Here is a 9,686-nt window from a genome sequence, read left to right on the forward strand (position 1 = left end):
GCGGTCACCGGGAAGCAGCTCCGCGAAATAGAGGTGGCGGATTACGCCCGATCGTTCCGGCCGATTGTCTTGTCGGGATGTCGATCGCGTGTCACTTCGGCTAACCCCGTATGCTAAATATTGTCGTATCCCCCGTACGCATATCCGATGCGGTCTTCTATGTTGTCACCGAGGCATTGATGCATGTCGTTGCATCAGTCGGAATGTCGTATCTCAAACGTTCAGTGCTCTACGTAAGTATAATATCGACGTGTGTTACGAAAAGTAGCATGTTTTAGTTTACTTACGACAAATCAGCATGCCTGTCATCGTTGGTACGAAAAATATCACGTTTCGGGTTTTCGCCGCGAAATGTAGCATATTTGAATGGATAGCTGCGAAGAAGCATGAGTTATTTTTGACTATGAAAATTTCTAGAAAGCACCGTACATCCTAAGGACGTCCGTTTAATGTCCAGTTTATATCCGAATGTCTTATGTCCATTTTGGACATCCCTAAGACGTTCGTAAGACTTATTAAATTTCGGATGTTCTAGAAACGTCCGTCCTGAAAGTCTTACGGATGTTCTCAAGATTTAAATTTCGGATGTTCTAGAAACGTCCGTCCCGAAAATCCTACGGATGTTCTCAAGATTTAAATTTTGGATGGTTTCGTTTAGTATTTTTGCCAGTGTCATTCCGTGCAAGGTGATGGAACCCCATGAAGAAGGTGTCAGTCTTTAAAGAATCAATAGAGAAGTGTAACGACACTAGCGGTTTTGTGCGAAGACCTCAAGAATGTTGAAAAAACATGTTTTTTCTTAAACTATCTCTAACCAACACAGAATCAGTACTTTGCTTTGAGTAAGTGATTTTTTATCTTTAACTCTCTCTAACCAACAAATAATCAGTATTTTGCTTTGAAAATAAAAATAAACACAATGTGCACATAGATCTTAACCCCCAGACATATTTGTATTTTCATTATAATTGCGTATAGGAAATTTAACCTTTTATTTATTAACAGGAACTAACTAGATTTAATTTCTACTAAGTGCGGAAATCGCAGGAAAGTTAATCTTTTATTTGTTAAACACAAACTAACCTAACCTAACTCCTATCAAACCTAATTTAAAACATTTGGGAAACGTTTCTTATACGTCTTTTAAGACATTACCATAGCATTTTTAAAATCTCTTTAAGCGTTCCCAAAACGTACAGGGAATGTTACTTTTACACATTTGGGAAACGCTCTGAGAATGTTGACACAGGACGTCCTCAGGACGTTCCACTTTGTAAATAGGACCTTCCTAGGACATTTAAAGATCTTAACGAGGACCTAGCAGGGAGATATGGACCTTTTCGGGACATCCTCCGAATGTACAGAACGTACGGAATCATCCATCGGACGTACATAGGACGTTTTTGTGCTATTTGGGTTATGTACAGTAAATCCTCGATAGGTGTTCAAAGGCTCCTCGTTACTGAGCATTAAATATTTCATAAACTAATGGTCATATACGGCTGAAAGAAATATCATTGGCTTCAGAATTCCAAACTCTATCACTGTTCTGAACGTCAATAAAATAGTCAGTGATACACTTGGGGACTTCTTCTTATCACTCCCTAGAAGCCTTCGAACACTCATCGAGAATTTACTGTAACACGTTTAAATAATTTGTCACGAAAAATAGCATTAACCGTTTGTAGCAACGAAAATGGTTGACTACAAAAAGAAGCATGTATTTCATCTTTCGCCGCGAAAACTACCATGGTAGTGATTTTCCACGGAAAAGTAGGATGTATGTGATGACTTAAATTATGTAGATTAAAGTTATCATATTGTTTCCTTTTGAAGATTAGGTGGAGTTGCAAAATGCATTTTAATAATTTACATAAACTGACCACACGTCGAAACGTGCTGTTCTTCGTAAGACATATGACAAACGTGCTATTTTTCGTAAAATACGTCGATGTGTACTCGTTGTATTAAGGGTTACGGGAACTTCTTCGAGTACTTCTTGGATTTTACGGGTTTAATTTGTCTTGAAATAAATAATTATTCTTACGGTAGAATTCGTAAGGTAATAGGAAGTTAAAAGTTGCCTTACCGATGCATACAAAATTCTGTGCTAAACTACCGAAAAATTACCCAAAGTTAACTAAAAATTGTTTATTTGTAAAAATCTTGAAACTACATCATTCTCAACTTTTAATACCAAAGCAAAATATAGGGTGAATGTACCAGTAAATGAACACGTACCAGTGAATAAACATTATTGCATGTAAAAACGAGTAAATTAAGTTACTAAAATAAACAAATGATTAAATATTGATTTTTTTCGATTCCTTGCTTTATATTCAAACAGCTTTCGCGCCATTACTTAGAAATATTCATTTACTGATTAGTGTTCATTCCCTGGTAAAACCTGTATTTCTTGTATTTATGTAATTCAATTAACTATACTTTTCCAATTTTTCAAATTGAAATCTATATGTTGAAATGTAAACGTATTGATATTAAAAAATCTAGTTTTCATGTTCCAAACATTGATTAATATTATTATCATTCGACATTCAACTTTAATAGATACAAGACCTCTTAAATGTTCATTTATTGGAGCGTTTACCTACCTATTATTTCAGAATATCGAAACACTTTTATAATTATTATTCAAACTTTAAATTTTATTTTTAAAATCAATTTTTTATATTTTACTTTCCACATTTTACACGGTTTCATCGACTAATCTCCAGATTGTTTATAATCATTTAAAAAGAATAGTGTTTGCATATTCAAAGCAGAATTTGCCACAATCAGCACGATTTCCTTGAATAGATCGGCGGTTCGAAGGAACGAACACGTGGTACACACCCTTTCTGTCGTCTTGGCGACTTATTCGCTCTGTTCGGGCACGAGACCTCTAAAAACGGAGCCATATAACTCCGGATCAGGCTGATGCGCCATTTTGCGCCTTATGCCGACAATTTACTGGACCACACACGCATTGGATGCCATCTTGAAAGGTCTTTGCGCTTAACAGCTCGCGTAGAGCCCTTCGCGTGGGCCGTGTTACGTCTCGGTTCTGATCTTACAGCTATTTATGATTTCGCCCCTGTCTTTGCGTAGGTATATTTTATAGATATCCGTGTCCGTTATTGTTGGATCGTTGCAGGTATTCTTCATAGTAATCTCTTATTGTATCAGGTTGTTGCACGCAAACTCACAGATTTCGCGGATTGATGTGCTGGGGCTTGTAATGTGATTTCATGAATGAAAATCATCAGCAACTGTCGCCGATGGTGTGTTAAATTAGAGAGTGGAGTTTATTGTTCACACGGAGTCGTTTAGATAAAATATAATCTATTCGAGGATTGTTTAACCCATCGCAATTATGTATGTACACAATGTGTCAGTTGAATACAATGGTTGACGTTTTGAATCGCTCAGAAGACAAATCCCCTATTCTATTTTCAAGTATAAGGGTTTACAACTTTGATTTTATCTCAGTATCTTTTACTATAAAACCTACTTATATTTAAAATTTTGCATGTTTTTAATTTAAAAGAAAAACAAAGCAATGTTTCTAGCAACTCTTTTTTATCCCCTACGGATAGTATTTATGATTCCTTACTTATTGTTATCTATTCAAAATTAGCTTGAGATTATTCGAATTTATTTGAAAATTAACCTGTCTGCGTATACACACAATATTTTGCGAGTTAATAATCCCACTTTTCGGAAACTTGAATCAGAAAGTCTTTTGAGTTTCTGTTATCATATTTTCAACATATGTATTATTATGTATCTCATAACTGTTCGCACTTTATTAAACTCTTATTTAGGACAAAAGATTTAAGTTTATTTCGAAAAACCGTTTAGTCGAAGAATGTAAAATGTAAAGCTTGTATCCGTAAAATCTTGAACAAAGATAGAGAAATATTTGTCGGAACTTTCGGGACGCATATTATTGAACGTGTCGCCGATCCCATAGATCGTAACTCCGGATGATCCGTTTCATGCAGGACACGAGTTAGATCCGAGTATCCTTTTGCCCCATTAATCTTCTCTGATCTCCCGGAATCCCTACGTTGATTCTGCTTTATCGATCCCGTTTACTTAACACGCGGTGAACTATGGTGTCCAAATCTGTTTTCAGGTTACGCTTTAGCCTATTCTAATTAATTTTAAGGACTGTTTATTCTTTGTGGTGATATAATAATAATATTTATTAACGAACGGGAATCATTTTGCAAACACGTAGAAACTACAATAAAAACATTGTATAATAGGTACCCAGATAACACCGTACATCCAACGGACGTCCGTTTCATGCCCAGTTTATATCTGAATGTTCTACAGACACTTTGGACACCCCTAAGATCTTCGTAAGACTTCAATTTCGGATGTTCCAGAAACGTCCGTCCCGAAAGTCCTATGGATATTCTCAAGAATTAAATTTCGGATGTTCTAGGAATGTCCTTCTCTTAAGTCTTACGAATGTTCGTAGGATTTAAATTTCGGATGGTTTCGTTTAGTAATTTTGGTTCTGTCATTCCGTGCAAGGTGATGGAACCCCATGAACAAGGTGTCATTCTTTCGAGAATCAATAAAGTGTAACGACACTATGTAGTGGTCTTGTGCCGAAACATCAGAAAATTTGAAAAAAATATTCTTTTTACCAAACTGTCATTAACCAACAGAATCATTACTTTGCTTTGAGTAAGTGATTTTTTTTCTTTAACTCTCTCTAAAACTAACAAACAATCAGTATTTTGCTTTCAAAATAAAAATAAACACAATGTGCACATAGATCTTAACCCCCAGACATATGTATATTTTCATTATAATTGCGTATAGGAAATTTAACCTGTTATTTATTTACAGAAACTAACTCGATCTAATTTCTACTATGTGCGGAAATCGCAGGAAAGTTAATTATTTATTTATTAAACACAAACGAAGCTAACCTATCTTCTATCACTTTGCACAGAGTGAACTCTAATTGTAATAGTAAACATTTAGAAAATGTCTCTTATACTTGTTTTAAGACATTACTATTGTGTTTTTAAAAACTCTTTAAACGTTCCCAAAACATACACAGAACATTACTTTTACACATTCGGAAAACGTTCTGAGAATGTTGACACAGGTTGTCCTCAGGACGTTTCACTTTGTAAACAGGACCTTCCGAGGACATTTAAAGATCTTAACGAGGACTTAAGGGGGACATATGGACATTTCGGGACATCCTCCGAATGTACAGAACGTCCGGACGTATGTACACCCACGAGCAAACTCGGCTTCCGCTAGGGAAAAAAGTGACGTAGGTGAAGGGCCTCCTACTATGCTCCTTCCTCTTGGTATTTGGAATTACTGAAATTCATGGCAAATTAATATTCGATTTAATATTAATTTCAATACCTGGAATAAATTTACCAAGCGGTAGGAGATTCTTATTCCACTAGGGGAAAAAGTAGTGTTGGGAAAGGGCCACCTACCATGCTTGTACCACTTGGTATTTGGAATTACTGAAATTTATGGCAAATTAACATTCGATTTAATATTAATTTCAATACCTGGAATAAATTTACCAAGCGGTAGGAGATTCTTATTCCACTAGGGGAAAAAGTAGTGTTGGGAAAGGGCCTCCTACCATGCTTGTACCACTTCGTATTTGGAATTACTGAAATTTATGCCAAATTAACATTCGATTTAACATTTATTTTAGTACCTGAAATAAATTTACTAAGTGGTAGAAGGTCCTTCTCTTACGTCACTTTTTCCCCTAGCGGAAGCCGAGTTTGCTCGTGGGTGTACATAAGACGTTTTTGTGCTATTTGGGTTAGGTCTAGGAGACGCCGTGCAAGGATAAGAAGAGAAGAAAGTAAAATAAAAGAGAAAGAGGTGTTGACCGATAACATATATATATATATATATATATACCTATTTAATTTATACGATAGTATTAAGAAAGGAATTGTGCGAAATTTAATAGCAAAACGTGCATAGGGGAGAGTTGGACAAAACAGGGTACCTACTCCATGCTATAGGTTCTACAGGTACTTTTGTCTCACCGATGGCGGTACAAACCTTTTGTATTTGACACCGAAACATATTATAAACAATTAAAAGTAGCGTATTGTAGCTGCTGGACTCGTTGCTAACGATTTTGTGTAAAACAATGTGTTCAGATTTTCTACAATGAAATTTTGTGACTTTTTCAAGATATGTACTGAGTTTTAATCAGGCAACAGAGGAACTGTAAGTAGTATATTTCAATCAGTTTTTATTTGCGTTTTAATGACTACACCGTTTGGTCCTATCAGTTTAACGATACGATCTGATTCGAGTTTCCTTAAAACACCCGATTTTGCAAGAAACTATACCTTATTATTAAATTAGACCTATTCTACAGTATACAATGTATGTCTTACTTGCTGTCATTAGACGAACATATTAATCCTAAGGGATCATTGTGGCCCAGGGCAAGGCGTTAAATGGTATGTATGTACCCCGTTTTGTCCAGCTCTCCCCTACATACATAATATATGTATGTCTCATTTAGTGAGACTGTACGTATAAAATAATTTTACTTGTCGTATAAATATTTTTTATAGAACATTATTCACGTTTCATCGTGTTAACTTCAAAGATTATAGAGTAATACGACATCGATGACTATGTTTATGGCAGTTGTGTCGTAATAACTCTACAACCACGTAATAAAAATGTTTATATAATTATATATTTTATATGTAATAAAAATAATTTATAGTTTATCTAAGGTAGATCATATGATTTTTTGTAGATTAATAAATGTTACAATATGCCACTGGTAATAATAATTAGGAGATACATAGATCGTTTGGATAGTTTGTGATACTTTGGGCGTAGTATCTTTATCACCTTTTTTCCCAGAAAAATATAAATCACCCATAGGTACTAATGAACACACACTTACTTCCAGATTCATTTTGAATGTACCTATAATTCATACGAATAGCTGTCAACTTTTCGTTTTTGTCTGAGACACATAAGTGATAGGACACAAGCGAATACAAAGAGCATTTCAATCACATTACCTAGATTAAATACACAAAAATAATTAGAGTACATCGATCGATAACTTGTACAAGAATTCACCTTATGCACTTAAATATTGAGTTGCCAAATAATCCATCATTTAGGTTGCTGAAAAATTCATTGTCAGAAAGAAATTTTGATGACAGAGAAATAATTCAAAAACATATTCGAGTTTTTTTAATCGAGAGAATAAAAGTTCGATGAAACTGGTCTAATGAAGTTATTCGAAAACGAGAGGGAGGTATAGAAAGAAGTGAAAACTATACATATATGTACACCAACGAGCAAATTCGGCTTCTTTTATTTCGGCTTGATAAATTTATTTCAAATACTGAAATAAATGTTAAACCGAATGTTAATTTCGCATAAGTTTCAATAGTTCCCGATACCAAATAATACGACGCCCTTCCCCTACGTCATTTTTTCCACTAGTGAAAGCTTACGCTCATTCATGAAATACGACAGAAATTTAAAAGTATGAGCCACAATAAAATTCTAGACTTATAAGCGGCATGAAGTCTCGGAACGACGCATTGTATGTAAGCATAAAGGAAAAATGTATGTGCATAATAAAATGTAATCTAACTGTTTCTCGACTTTACGATTTTCTTATGGCCAGATTCACACTAGCGGTCAAAGACACAGTCAGATCACGATCAATACGAATTTAGCCAGTATTTCTCTCATTTAATTACGTGTGAGCAATAAAGTCCGTTGCCGCATTTAATGTGACGCGATGGTACCGTGACCGCTAGTGTGAATCTGGCTTAAGCGTGTAACAATGTATCGAGGGTGAGATATGCAAATTATCTCGATCGCAATTCACGCCCTTTTTGATCGTTTACCCTCACGAACGAGGTTGGTCGGTACGGACGAATAATAATGGGGAACGATATACCTTCGTTGGCATACGCACTAGCCAAATGTGGCGGTTATGCTAATGGGGGGAACAATTTTATTCCGGCTGGGACGCGCGCGAAGAAATGTCGCCGCATCGATGACAAAGTGCATATTCCATGAATCGATGAAAAAAGAAACAGAGACGCGATAATATATCGCGATCGTCGTAGAAGCAAAACGAATCGAGACACACTTCTGGCACTCTATTAATAGAATGCAAACATATGTTAATGTGACGCGTTCCTGTGGATTCGCTGAATCAATTTATTATGCGGATTCGAAGTTCTCACCTTATTTTTCATTTCGATTTTCTATAACACACGCACACCCGTATGATTCCGAGGAAATAAGCACGACCATATGTCATTAATTCTTCGAGAATCTTAATTTTTGGGGATTAACTTCACCGATTGATTTGTTTTCCGTACTATCCCTGGTGAAATTTATTTGATCAACCGAGTTGACACAAAAATGAACATATTTGTTTATTAGTAGTAGAGCATATTTGTGCCACTATTACAATAAATGTATATGTACTACATAAATTGACGTTATTTAAATGATATGTAAGTACCTATAGAGCGTCCCACGTAAAACTGGTCACTTTTAAACGATGCATTTTTAAAACTGCTTTTTTAAAAATTTCCAATATCTTTTGTAATGGTTTATGAATAAAACTACGTTTTGAGAGACTGTCACTTACCAAATTTTATTCTGTAACATAAGTAAAGTTTTTCTCATGTATGCAGATATGTACTTAACCGGGGAGGGGGGGGGTACGTAGGACGCTCTAACTAACAATAAGTAAAACCAGATAAAAGTTCTTAATAGTTCCGAATTGCCAAAAATATTTTTTCCTCATTTTTATCATTATATGGTTCGCTTCACATCAGAGCAACGAGATTTCTTTTAAGGACGAATCACTTTGTATTTAGTAGGAACATATACAAAATATTTACTACGATTTTAATATTTACGTTAAATATGATTAACACTTATTCAGTATTTGTACGTATATATGGTTATATTTTTATAATATAATTAATATTTTTTATTAAGAAAATGAGGAATGCATAAACCCGCAAAATTACCGAAGTAATTTATCAAATAGTGGTTCGTTGGTTGGTATATTTAATATTTTCTATCTGTTTACATATACATGTTATATTGTTAGAAATGGTAAGATTCTGATCTTACCAACCTAAGGCTAATGATCGGTACAGCGTTTCCTCGATAAATGCGACACGAACAACAGCGTTATTCCCACCACTGGAAGGGTCCAGCTCTTGAACCAATCAAAACAGAGTGAACAGAGGCTAATCATGGGCTTGACTTCATGCAAAAAACAAATTTTGCTACAAATGCTTCGAAGTGGACTCGCGGTTGTCGCACTCTTCGAAACATTGCTGATCGCAGCGTCAATGATATCAGGTCTTACAAAACAAATAGTCAGTCGTTTCACCATCCAACCACGCTTCACATGTGCATTTGTTGCAAACAAATAAACCGTTAAATTGTTAGTGAAATCCAGTGCATCGGGTACTTACTGACAGAAGTAGATACTTTAGGCGCAATTAAGGAATTCTATCCAGTGTGACGACGAAATATTGTACAATATATTCTCGATAAAAAATGTTCTACCGATACGGTCTACTGAAAGTATTAGTAAGCGATGAAGAGAAACAGCCCACTTTCGAGAATTTGATAATCTTCTGTAGGGA

The sequence above is a fragment of the Dufourea novaeangliae genome, unplaced genomic scaffold, assembly GCF_001272555.1.
Source record: "Dufourea novaeangliae isolate 0120121106 unplaced genomic scaffold, ASM127255v1 scaffold205, whole genome shotgun sequence".
Lineage (NCBI taxonomy): Eukaryota > Metazoa > Arthropoda > Insecta > Hymenoptera > Halictidae > Dufourea > Dufourea novaeangliae.